Here is a 12,082-nt window from a genome sequence, read left to right as displayed (position 1 = left end):
TTTTTTTTTTTTTTTTTTTTTTTTTTTTTTGCTGTGAGCACATGAGCAGAGGGAGAGGGAGAAGCAGGCTCCCTGCTGAGCAGGGAGCCCCACAGGAGGCGCCCCAAAGGCAGACCAGTAAGGAACAGGCTTCCCACTCTCCGCATTTTACATATCAAAGGCAAATTCATTTCACAGTTCTGGCCCATAGTTGGTCTTCAGCAAACATTTAATTTCCTTTCCCTGGGGGAGTTTTCAGGAAAGATCCTGGGTTCTTGTCAGTCCCGGGGTCTGGAAGCTGTGGGGGGTTTGGGAACACAGGTGATACTATTTAGCCCTGTGCTGTCACATCATAACTGTTCGTCTTTGCTCTCAGGTGTGCTGGCCCCTTCCTCGCCAAGGCCTTGGGTTTGGAGCGGCCTTCTGGAGGCAGGGAACTGGTCTGGTACCAGGCCTCGCACAGTCGTACTCCTTTTTTATTTCTCATGATGTTCGAGGTCCTTGGATGCTTAAGAAGGTGGAGGCGGTCACCTGAATGGATGTATGTCTGCGTGGAGGTCTCACTTAGCCTCTGTTCCTTCTGGTGCCAAATTTGGGCACACACGTGCCACTTGAATTCATTTGACTTCTTAGGTGCCTCTCAGGGTCCGTTTGGACCTGCGCTGGTGAGCGTGGTGGTCTTGCACAGGAGTGCGTCCTTAGGGATAGAAATAACAGGCATTCTGAAGATCCTCGCCCCTTTTAGCCAAGCCAGTCTCAAGTGCTCAGGTCAGAAATAGATCCTCTCTCCTCTTAAGCTTGAGCTCAGTCCTGGGAGGTAATCCTGCAGCGGGCAAGAGTAGGGCGGCGCTGTCTGCCCTGGGAGACACTGTGCCCCTCCCTGTCCCCCACAGCGTGCCCCTCCGGCTGCAAGCTCTGGTCTCCCATGTCGGACCGTTTAAACCTAAGAAGGGGAGCATCTGGGACCAGCATTACAGAGAACATGTCTGGGTGGAGATATGAGCAGGTGCCCTGGGTGCCCCATCAAGCTCAGACCCAAGTTTCTCCCAGGAGAGGTGGAGGACAGAGGGTCACGCTCTGGTGTCCACAGTGCACCGTCCACCGGAAGGCTGGCCTTCCTGCAGAACTCTGCTAGAAAACTGGAAATACTGGATGTGTGACATTTGCTGACTGTCCCTATTTGGTGGCTTGTACCGGAGGTAGGAAAGGATGTTCTGAATGCTTCCAGCTCTGCGTCTTGCAGGAATCCCAAAGGACAGGGAGCACAGTTGGGCAGTTACCCTTCAGCGGTGATGGCCCTCCTCGGGCGCCCCCCACGGATCCGCCCAGCCCTGGAATGGAGTGCCCCCGTTTATTTTCGTGGCCCTGTCTCAGGTGAACCGTTCTGAAACCCAGTATCCTTGTTCGTGAAATCTCTCCTGATTCACCGAGTCTCTAAGGGCCTTGGTTTTCTGCGTGAACGTGTCTGGTGGTGGTGCAGCCTGTCCTGGGGGCCATCCAAGTCCTGGGTCCTGGGAGAGGTCACTGTTCTGGGGACCCTGCCGCAAGCCTCGGGGCTGCTCAGTCTGTGGACACTGCAGGCCTCACAGGTTTGCTCCCGGGACCACTTCACACCCTTAAAAGTGGCAACCCTGGGGCACCTGTGTGGCTCAGTGGGTTAAGCCTCTGCCTTCAGCTCAGGTCATGATCTCAGGGTCCTGGAATCGAGCCCCACATCGGGCTCTCTGCTCAGTAGGGAGCCTGCAAACCCCCCCTTTCTGCCTGCCTCTGTGCCTACTTGTGATATGTCAAATAAATAAATAAAATCTTAAAAAAAAAAAAAAAGGTGGCAACCCTCCAGAGCTTGTGTTTTTGTGACCATGCCTATTGATTTTTGCTGTTGCAGAAACAAAGACACATTTCCAAAATATTTATTCCTGCATAAAAAGAAGTCTGTTATATGTAAACATAAGGACTCTGTCTTAAAAACGTGGAGCTGTGTTTTCAAATAAAATTGTAATGAGAGGGGCGCCTGGGTGGCTCAGTGGTTTAAGCCTCTGCCTTCAGCTCGGGTCATGATCTCGGGGTCCTGGGATCGAGCCCTGCATCGGGCTCTCTGCTCAGCGGGGAGCCTGCTTCCCCCCTCTCTCTCTGCCTGCCTCTCTGCCTACTTGTGATCTCTCTCTATCAAATAAATAAATAAAAATCTTTAAAAAAAAAACAAGAAGTAATGAGAGTGTGGTCATTGTCCATTTTGTAAATCCTGTAAGATCCGGCTTAATAGAAGGTGGACGGGTTCTCAAACTTGCTTCTGCATCCCGTCACATGTCCTGTGGCCTCTGGGACACCCCAGCATGCTCTTGGGGTTGGGGAGAGGCTCTGTGTTAGTCTGAAGGTGATTTTGATGTTGCCCTTGGCACGTGAAGTCGGTCAAGGCTGGGGCTCCCAGGAGAGGCTGCGGGCGGAGGTGTGGGTGTGGGTGTGGGCATGGCCGGGCTGCTGGGATACTGGGGTCTGTCCTGAGCTGGCCCTGCAGCACCCTGTCCTTGGCGAGGGCCCTGTGGACTCACCTCTGTGTCTCTTGTGTCCTCTCTAGCTCAGGGATGCCCCAAAGACACTGGGCCCAGGGTTGTTGAGCACCAGATGAGGGGGGAACCCGGGTCTTCAGTCTTCTAGCATATTCGTGTCCATTCTGGAGCTGCAGTACACATACCGTGGGAGATGCTGGTGCCCCCTTGAGCTGCATTCACTGAGGGGTCAGCTTGGGATGGGACGTGGATAGATGCTCTGCCTAGCTCGATTCCGGGGCTGTGAGACGTGGGGCAGTTGGGTGACTGCTGTTTGCTGAGCCTATGCCGTGCATCTGCTCCTGCTGGCCACCCAGATTGCAGGGTCGAGTTTCCAGCCACTGTCCTGTTTCCCCACTGGCAACTCCAGTGTCTGCAGAGGCATCTGAGACAGGCGTCAGGCTGAACGCCCCCCAGAGTGCTTTGGGACAGGAGTGAGACCGGCCCTTTGTACCTGAGGCACAGAAGGTAAGCTGAGAGGGGAGAGGGGCCCCACGACCTGGCCCCGTCCCTCCTCTGGCCTGGCCGAGCTGCCCACAGAAGGCCTGGGGCCCCGAAGCCTCAGCCAGCACTCAGAATCAGATCCTCGGGGTTGGGGCGGGGAAAGCTGGCCTGGAGCTCGGTGTATGGACAGACAGACAGACTATGAGCAGAGGGTGAAGTGGTCTTGGCTCTGGAACCTGTCTTTCTGTGTCAGCATACATACTTTACTCACCACTCTTCCGATGCTCCCCAGATCTCCAGACGGCAGCAGTGGGGGGAGGGGTCCTGTAATTCTGTGCGGTTCTGACGCTAATCCCCCAACCATGATGGGCTTTAGGGCTCGAGACTGCACCAGAAAGGGGCCCCCACTTCAGATGCCTGCTGACGTCCCAGGCCCCAGGACTTCCAACCAGATGAGTATGAACCGGGGGTGCCCCCCTTGGGGAGTTTGCTCGACTGGCCCATGGAATTCAGGAAGGCAGTTTATTTATGTTTGTAGGTTTGTTATAAAGGCTGCAACTCAGGAATGGCCAGATGGGGGAAATGCAGAGAGCAAGGTATAGGGGAAGGGGGAACATGAAGCTTCCATGTTCTCCCCAGGGTCTCCCAGCACCCCAAAGCGCTCCCCCACCTGGAAGCTCCCTGAACCCTTTACTTTAGGGGTTTTGTGGGGGTTTCATTAGGTGGACGTGGTTCATCAGCTTGCTGGCCATTTGTGGTTAGCTCAGTCTCTCGCCCCCATCCCTTCTCTGGAGGTCCCCTCAGTCTCCAGCCCCCCGTCCCTTCCCTGGAGGTCATGAAGGCGGGGACATTTCCACATCCTAACATGCCTGGTCTTTCTGGTGACCATCTGGCTCCCATCCCAAAGGTACCGAGGGGTCCCAGCCACCTGGTTCATTGGCCTACGAGACACTCATCACTCTGGAGGTTCTGGGAGTTATGGGAGCCGTGAGCCAGGAACTGGGACAAGGACCAAATATTTGTTGATTACACCACGCAGGACGCATGACAAGCCATAGTATCTGGGGTGTTGAGCACTGGTCAGCCTGGAAAGTGTGAACGGGAGAGGCTAGGGATGTGAGGAATCCGAGATCTCTTGGCGAAGGGAAAGTGTTTCAGTGGCTGACGCAGGTGGCACTGGTCAAACTGAAGGGTAGAATGCTCTGCGAGTCTTGATGGCCACTTTCCTCCTGTGGGGTCCCATAGCTCCCTCCTCTCTGGGCATTTAGCATGCATCACAGTCGTGGAAGGTAATGGAATTCTCAAACGATTTAGATAAACATCAGTAATTCTTAGAGGAGACCCCCCCTTCTCCTTTTTTCTTTTTGAAGATTTATTTTAAAGATTTTATTTATTTATTTGACAGAGATCACAAATTGGCAGAGAGGTAGGCAGAGAGAGAGGAGGAAGCAGGCTCCCTGCTGAGCAGAGAGCCCGATTCGGGGCTCGATCCCAGGACCCTGGGATCATGACCCGAGCCTAAGGCAGAGGCTTTAACCCACTGAGCCACCCAGATGCCCCTGAAGATTTACTTTAGAGAGAGAGTACAAGAAGGGGGAGGGGCGGGGGAGAAAGAGGATCTGGAGCAGACTCGCCACTGACCATGGAGCCTGTCACAGGGCTCGATCCCACGACCCTGAGATCAGGACCTGAGCCAAAACCAAGAGTCAGATGCTTAACTGACTGAGCCATCCAGGAGCTCCTATAGGACACCTTTTGAAGTTCCTCCGTGGTGACTGTTTTAATAGATCACCAGGGAGAGGAACATTGAATACTGGCGCATGCAGTGTGGGGTTGGGTGGGGGGGGGGGGGCTGAGCTCTGGATTGGCCTTCCAGGGGAATACCCCGCCTTGTCCCTGAGACTCCATTTGATTGAAGAACACTGGATGTCTCGAGGTGCACTCTCCCTCTCAGCGGCGGACTCTGTTCAGCACGGTTCGCTGGGGACAGCAGCTGCCCCAGTGGCCCCTGGGGTGGGTTTCTGCTCCTCTGACGTGGGTAGGGCTCTGCTTTGTCTCTTTCCCTTTGCCTCTGTCCAGGGAGCCAACTTGCCTAGACAGAGGGAGGACCTGCTCTTGGGTCAGTGAGTGAATAGCTGGAATTCCTTAGGGAAGTCAGCTGTAGGGGCTGTGCCCCTCGGGGATTGTCCCCAGCTGGGCCCCTGGGTGTCTAGTAGAACGTTCACGTTCTAGTGAACATCCAAGTTCACTTGGGACGTGTTTCAACATGCTCCTGCCGTTTTTGCAGGGCGGATAAAAGCAGTGCTTGGCCCCGTAGGCCACAGGCTGCTTTTCTTCCCATGTTTTCCTTGTGGGGTGTGGACCAAGCCTTGGCCACGTGCCTGTGTCCTGCCTCGATGGCCCCAAGAAACAAGGTTAGGGACCTTCTTCCAGATGGCTCTGTAGTTGCCCATGCTCATCAGGGAGGAGGTCTGGACAGTCGGTGTGTCCCCCCTTGTCCTAGTCTGCTCAGGTCGGCCCTCATGGAATAGCACAGCCTGGGGGCTTCATGAGCTTGGGCATGCTTCTCACCCTTCTGGAAGATGGGGCCAAGACCTGGCGCTGGTGGATTCCCTGTGCCTGTGCTGTGAGGGTTCCCTAACTGGTGTGCAGGGGGCACCTCCTCACTGGGTTTACAAGGAGGGGAGGGAGAGGGAGGGCGGGAGGTGGGAGGAAGAGGGGAGGGGAGAGTAGACGGGAGGGGGAGGGAGAGGAAGAGAAGGGGGAGGGAGGGGGGAAGAGGAGAGGGAAGGCAGGAGGGAGGGGGAAGGGAGGAGGGGGAGGGGGGGGGGGGTAGCTGCTGGAAGGGCTAAGCAGGGCTTGAGAAGGGCTAAGTACAAGGAGGTCACGAAAACTCGTGGCAGCGCCGTACTGCTAGATTTGATAGAAGCACTGGAAGGTGATTAGATTTTTTTTTTAAATATTTTATTTATTTATTCGACAGAGAGAGATCACAAGTAGGCACAGAGGCAAGGGAGAGAGAGACAGAGAGGAGGAAGCAGGCTCCCTGCTGAGCACAGAGCCCGATGCGGGACTCGATCCCAGGACCCTGAGATCACGACCTGAGCCGAAGGCAGTGGCTTAACCCTCTGAGCCACCCAGGCACCCCTGGGTCGTGTTCACTAGGCCCGGCTGCTGGGCCAGTGTCTCAGCTGGTAAGAGCTGCCGCATCTCCCTTGTCCATACCAGAATCTCAGTTCCCCTCACAAAAGGAGCACGTCTCCTCACACGTGTTTGTAGTACTCTATCCCCCGCACTGGGAGCCCGCAGTCGTTCCTTACGGGTGTGTGGAGTGATGCAGAGGAAGAGGTGACTGTCTTTCCTATGTAACTACCGTCCTGCAGGTGGGGGGCATGGGACCTTGGGCTGTGCCCTGTTAATAGGGCTATTCTTTGGGCAGATGGGCATCGACACGAGACTGACTCTGTTTCCCACCAGTTTCCTCTGTGACGAGGGACAAAATCTTCCCCTGTGGTCGCCGGTGCCTCCCTCACTCGACATTGTCCTGTGGTTGGTGGTGCCTCCCTCACTCATCATTGCTCAAAATCCCGTAGCCAGGTTTCTCCACCTGAACGTGGTCTTCACTGTACTTTCCTCTTTATCTTGTTGTCCTTGTCATTGTTTTCCCCTGACTTCCTGAGGGACGAAAGAAAATGTGGAGAAAGGAGAGAAGGAGAACAAAACAAAATCGAGGGGCAGAGTTCTTTGCATTTCTAGAAGCTTCTGGGCTGTATTTCTAGAAGCTTCTGGGCTGTTCTCCCGTTCTTGTGACTTCTCTGCAGCACTTAATAGCCTCATTGTTTTCCGTGGAGAGCTGTGATTTCTCTGGAATCCCTAGAAAGGGGAGCGGGCAGAGCAAGCCACGGGCGAGGGAAGGAGACCATGCTTGAGCGTCACGAGGGACTCAGGTGGGGTTTTGGGGGTGAGGGCTGGTGGGGGGAGAAGCAGCTGGAACGCTGGTCTGAAACTTGACAAAAGCACTTTTTACTAGGAAGATCAGCTCTAAGATTATGTGATTCCTGTTCCCTCTTGCGAACATTCAGACCGAGAGTCTGTGGAATATGGTGAAGGTCTCAGCTGTGCCCCCCAAGCTGTCCGATTGGCCTTCTTTCCCGTCATGGTTGGTCTGTGTCCTCCTGGGTCCTTTTCTGCCACGAACTCAGGTGAATTCATGGACCTGCACGTTTGTCACTTTCCTCCTCGTGCAAGGAGCCCCTCCCCCTCCTCCTCGGCTCCTTTTCCTTCGTGATCTCCGCCTTTGGCCAGTGCTGTGAGAAGCGCCTTTCGGGATTGATATCATTTTGTCCACAGCACTGCAGGATGTCTGCGGGCCAGCGGGGCCCCGGCGAGAGGAGCAGGGCTGGAGCAGGGTCTGGGTGTCTGTGTGGAAGGCAGGGGAGGACATCCCTGGGGAGGGCCGTGCCTGAGCACCTGGAGGAGGCTGGTGGGTGAGGGGAGCTGTGGGTCGGAGGGGAGGCGGGGCCCCAGGGTCAGGCCTGGTGGCTGTTGGGTGTCCCCACGCATCTGCAGCCTGCTTGAGAGGGGACGCCAGTGCAGCGGGGGTTGAGGCTGGTGTGAGGGAGGAGAGGGGTGGCTGAGTGGGGAGGAAGGTGGTGGGTGGGTTTCTCCTGCTCCCATAGCCCAGCAGCTGCGTTGCTGGTGGAGGTGGGTCGTGCCAAGCCAGGGACGGGGACAGGGACGGGGAGCGGGACAAGCGCATTTTCACTGCTTCCAGTTATTTTTTTCTCCCCAGGCTTTTTGCTGGTCCTTTGGTTTTGTAGAGAGGGCCTGGGGCTGGGAAGGAGGTGGATTTTCCTTCCTGGCTTCCGGGCGAGAATCTTCGGAAGGTGTTCCTCGCCCAGAGTTCGTGTCTTCTTCCGTGCCTTCTCTTACCGTGTTTCACGATGATTGAGTCGTTCGTCTGTGGGGATGGTGGGGGGTGAGGATCCGCCTGTGTTTTTCTGAGCGCCGCTGGCCCCTAACCCCGGATCTTTCTTTTCGTTCTTCCTTGGTGGCTCGGCTCACCCAGATCCTGTTCCGTTCTGCCGACTTCCGTGTCTGTCCCGGCCTGTCCACCCGTCTGCAGGCAAGCCGGGTCCCGGCAGACAGACCTGGGGTGCCGGCCAGGAGTGCACCCGCTCCCCCATTACCTGAGCCAGTAGCAGCGAGGGGAGGGCTGCCCTTCCCAGGAACAGCCGCGTTTGCGCCAGGCACCTTCTTTCGGATTTCTGGTGGGTTCTTCGCCAAAGTTTCTGGGTTTTCCTCAGATACATATATACTTCTTAAGTACATTATTTCTGTTGCTTCTAAGAATAAGACTGCTTTATTTTTTTGTCACTGTCTGGGTGTTGTTTCCCAGAAAGACTGAGGGCGTGTGGGTCGCGCTGGGATCTGATTTATCAGATGCTGACAGGAGCTTGGCCTTAGCTGGTGGTCCTGTATTTCCTCTGGAAATAACGCTGGCTTCTTAGCTTTTTCTAGACAACTTTCATGCTTGGTTTCTGTTTCGTACCTTGCAGTGTCATCTAGGGGTGTATCACACGGGGTGGCCCCTGCTGTCATCTGGGCTTGTAAGGGCAAGGTTACTGGTTCCTCCTCGTTATGTCAGCCTTTTGGTGGTTGGACGTTTCTGGTAGATGCTTTCATGAGCTCAAGAGCATTCCCTCTTTTACGCCCTGTCTCTGACCTGCAGACCCCTGACAAGCAGGGGAGGTTCCCCCCGTTATCCTCTGTGCTTCGAATTTCAGGCTCTTCTTTTAAATCTTTTTTTTTTCCTCCTCTGAAAGAAAATGATAAAATATGCTTCAAACAATGTGATCGGAAAGAACAAAAATGAAGACAAATGAGTGCATGATTTTTCTATTCTCTTCTTATCCTACAAGTTCTGCTCATCAACGAAATAATAAAACACATGGGGCAGATTCAAATGCCTGATGATTCAGTCCTGGCTCTCTCCTCTCTTCGCTCTGGGACCTTGGGAGGTACTCACTGTACCCCAGCCTTGGTTTCTTCATCCTGAGAAACAGTTCTGCTTTGAAGGATTGACGGCGTTTCCTTGTCCGTAAGCAAGAACCATTCATTTTTACATTCCGTTATGTGTCTTCTCTGCATTTACTTGTTTCAGTTTAATCCTCAAAAACCTCTTCTGTGGTGGGTGGTGGAGCATCTGGCGAGGCGTGTGACCTAGGCAGGTTGTCAATCAGGGTGGTGGTCATTGCTATTTGTGGGCAACACGGCCGTCCCCTTCATCCCTGGTGGCATCAGCAGGACAGTCAGGGAAAGCTGGTCGACCCCAGAGTTTCAGCCCCATGGATCCTGTGTGCCAGCGTGTGGAAGCCTGATGATTAGGACACGGTCTTCCTAGAGCACATGCTGCAAACCCAAACATTCCTGTTGGCCAGCCCCTTTCGGATGAACGCTCTTGCTTGTAGCTCTGTGCTGGTACCACACTATTTTGACCATTTTTGCTTTATAATTTACTGTGAGAGGAGGGCAGCTCTCCCTTAGTGTGCACCAACCGCAGACTTGTGACTGATTGCACTCGTTTTCATGCATTTAGGTTGATAGCCGCATCTCATTTACAAAACGAACTTTCATTTCTCAATTGATTGCTTTGAAGGGCATCGGATCTATGCGAGGTGTCCTCTTCCCGTTGGGAACTTTGCCTGTTTCCATGAATCCGGGGCTCTTCCGTGTCTGGGGCAGGCTGCAACTTCTCTGGTTTACGTAGGGCTGTGCTTCTGCTGTTGGGATGGAGCTAAAACGTGTGTGTGTGCGCACGTACCCATTCTCCGTGCAGTCACTGCATCTGTGGGCACGTGCATTTACCCTGTCCCTTGCTGTTCCTCTGACTTTGGCTTTAGGGGGAGGTCTCCTGCCTCTTTGCAGTTGGTAGCCTGTCTTGCTGCAGGTCCAGTCGGGGAGGCCTCGGATAACCGGTCTTCGAGCTTGCTCGATGGCCCGCTCCTGGAAGCCCCACGGTGAGGACTGGAGGATCCTTAGTTCTGCTTGACCGTGGAGTTGAGATCCCCGTCTGGGCCCAGGCGTACGTTTTTATTAAGTCAGGGTGACTTCTGGGATGGTGGCCAGTTGGGTGGGATTCCCTGACCTGGGCCAACTTGCCATCCCTGTGGAAGCCCCTGAGGGTCGCTGGTGGACGGGCCATGGAGGGAGGGCCCTTCTGGACGCCGGCCATGACCGCCCTCCTGCATTGTTGCTGAATGCTTCCGGTGTGCTGGATGGTTCCAAAGGACGGTGTTGGCATCTGGGTGCGGCCGAGGTCATTGTGACATTTCTGGAATGGCGCGTCCTGCCTGCAGGCAGACCCACTTAAAGCCGTGTGAGCTCTGGCATTTCCGTGTAATTTTGCTTCTCTTTTAGGCTGCCTTCAGGTTCTGGCACTTGCCTTCTGACATTATATAATGACTTTTCCTTAGGTTCCATTCCATTGATCCATTTCTCAATCTGTCGTTCTCCGTTTGCTGTCACAAACGGACTCTGCTATCTGGAAGGTATTGAATTTAAGTTTTTTTAAATGAAGAGCGTTCTGTCCCCTTTTACCAAGGCCTAGACTCTCCCAGAGCCGTGTGGCTGCTCCCACTGAATGTCCTCATCACGAAAGGTGGGATTTGTTGGGTGTCTGGACGTTTTGGAAGATACCACAGATACTACACAGGGATTGGGGGTCCTTTGTTTCTGATACGCATTGGGAGTCGGTTAGGACGTTGGTTTTTCACCCAAGTTCACAGACGTAGGATTTCAGGTTCACATTGTGTCTGGTGGGGAGCGGGCAGGAGACGCGCTGTTTGACCCATGGGCAAAGGGTGCAGAGTGTCGGTAACTGTGCTTAATGTCACGGACCCGGCAGTGGCTCCCCTGGTGTTGGGTGCGGACGGGCCGTGGCTCGTGGTGCCTGGAGGTTTGCTGGTGGCATGTGCTCTGTGGCCCTTGCTTGGTCCTGACCTTGAGGAGGACCATCTCAGCTCTGCCGGTTCACCGCGGTCAGAACTCAGCCTGTCTTTGGGCCCTCTGCCGGGACGTTCAACATTCACTTTCTTAAAAATAGACAGAAATGGTTAGTGAGCTTGACGAGTTCATGGTTCATGGCGTCAATGAGTCATGAGCTTAAATGGTTAATGGCGATGTGCTCGACAAGCAGCTGCCTGTCCTTTTTCTCCAGTGACAGATGAATTTATGTTGTCTGTTACAAAGTAAGGCAAATCTCCCAAGTGTTTGATCACACACTTTTTTTTTTGAAATTTGTGGTCACTTAGCTACTAGAGCTAAGAGACGTTGCAGTGGGTGTAATTGCTCTAACCCATTCAGACTTGTGGATTCTTTGAGGGTGAGAGCAAGGGGCCCTTTACTATACAACGCCTTCGCATCGACAGGTGACCTTCAGTGTTGATCATGCGTGTAATCGTGTATCCTGTGTCCCCCTTTCCCTCCTCAGAAGATCAGCGTCCCGTCTGAACACTGGCAGGCTTCCTAGTGTGCAGGTGGCCAGCGTATTTGACCCCTCATCGTGGGGCAACTGTGGGACGCGTCCTGGTTCATGATATCTCTTATTCCTTTAACGTTTACTGAACGTTGGGTCAGTATCTTTACAGCCTGGCTCATTTCTCCCTCATAAAAGCTCTAGGTGGAGTACTGTTGTGGTGCTGATTTTTGGGACTCAGAGGCTCACTCAGTATCTCGCCCAGATGTCACCTGCTGAGACGGGGGAGTGTCAGGAGCTACAGGGCTCTCCGGCCCCCATGCTGGATCCTTCCCCACTGAGTTCTAGATCTCTGACTTCTTCCATAGCAGGTCAGAGATTTGTCTGCATTTGGAGTGATCAGGGAGGGTTACTTTAGGGATCTCATCCCTGCCAAGGGCACCCACGTCCCAGACCCTGGACCAAGCACAGAGGCAGCGGCGGTGATGAAGACGCCTCTGGCCTCAGGCTTGCTCTGTGCCGATCGCCCCACGGAGTCCCCAGGGGAGTGTGTTGCATGTGACCTGTGAAGAGTCAGTGGCATTCTGAGTGATGGATCACCGTCCTCGGGGACGTGGGCCCTCCACACACTACCTGC

At 54.3% G+C, this 12,082-nt stretch overlaps 1 protein-coding gene across 5 annotated transcripts in view; it reads left to right on the top strand.

The window, feature by feature from the left end:
• GRB10 (growth factor receptor bound protein 10) overlaps window positions 1-12,082 on the top strand; it is a 171,978-nt gene that overhangs the window by 19,572 nt on the left and 140,324 nt on the right. The window lies entirely within an intron of this gene.

This window comes from Mustela nigripes, chromosome 4 (assembly GCF_022355385.1).
Source record: "Mustela nigripes isolate SB6536 chromosome 4, MUSNIG.SB6536, whole genome shotgun sequence".
Taxonomy (NCBI): Eukaryota; Metazoa; Chordata; class Mammalia; order Carnivora; family Mustelidae; genus Mustela; species Mustela nigripes.
This window is presented reverse-complemented; position numbering and strand designations above follow the sequence as displayed.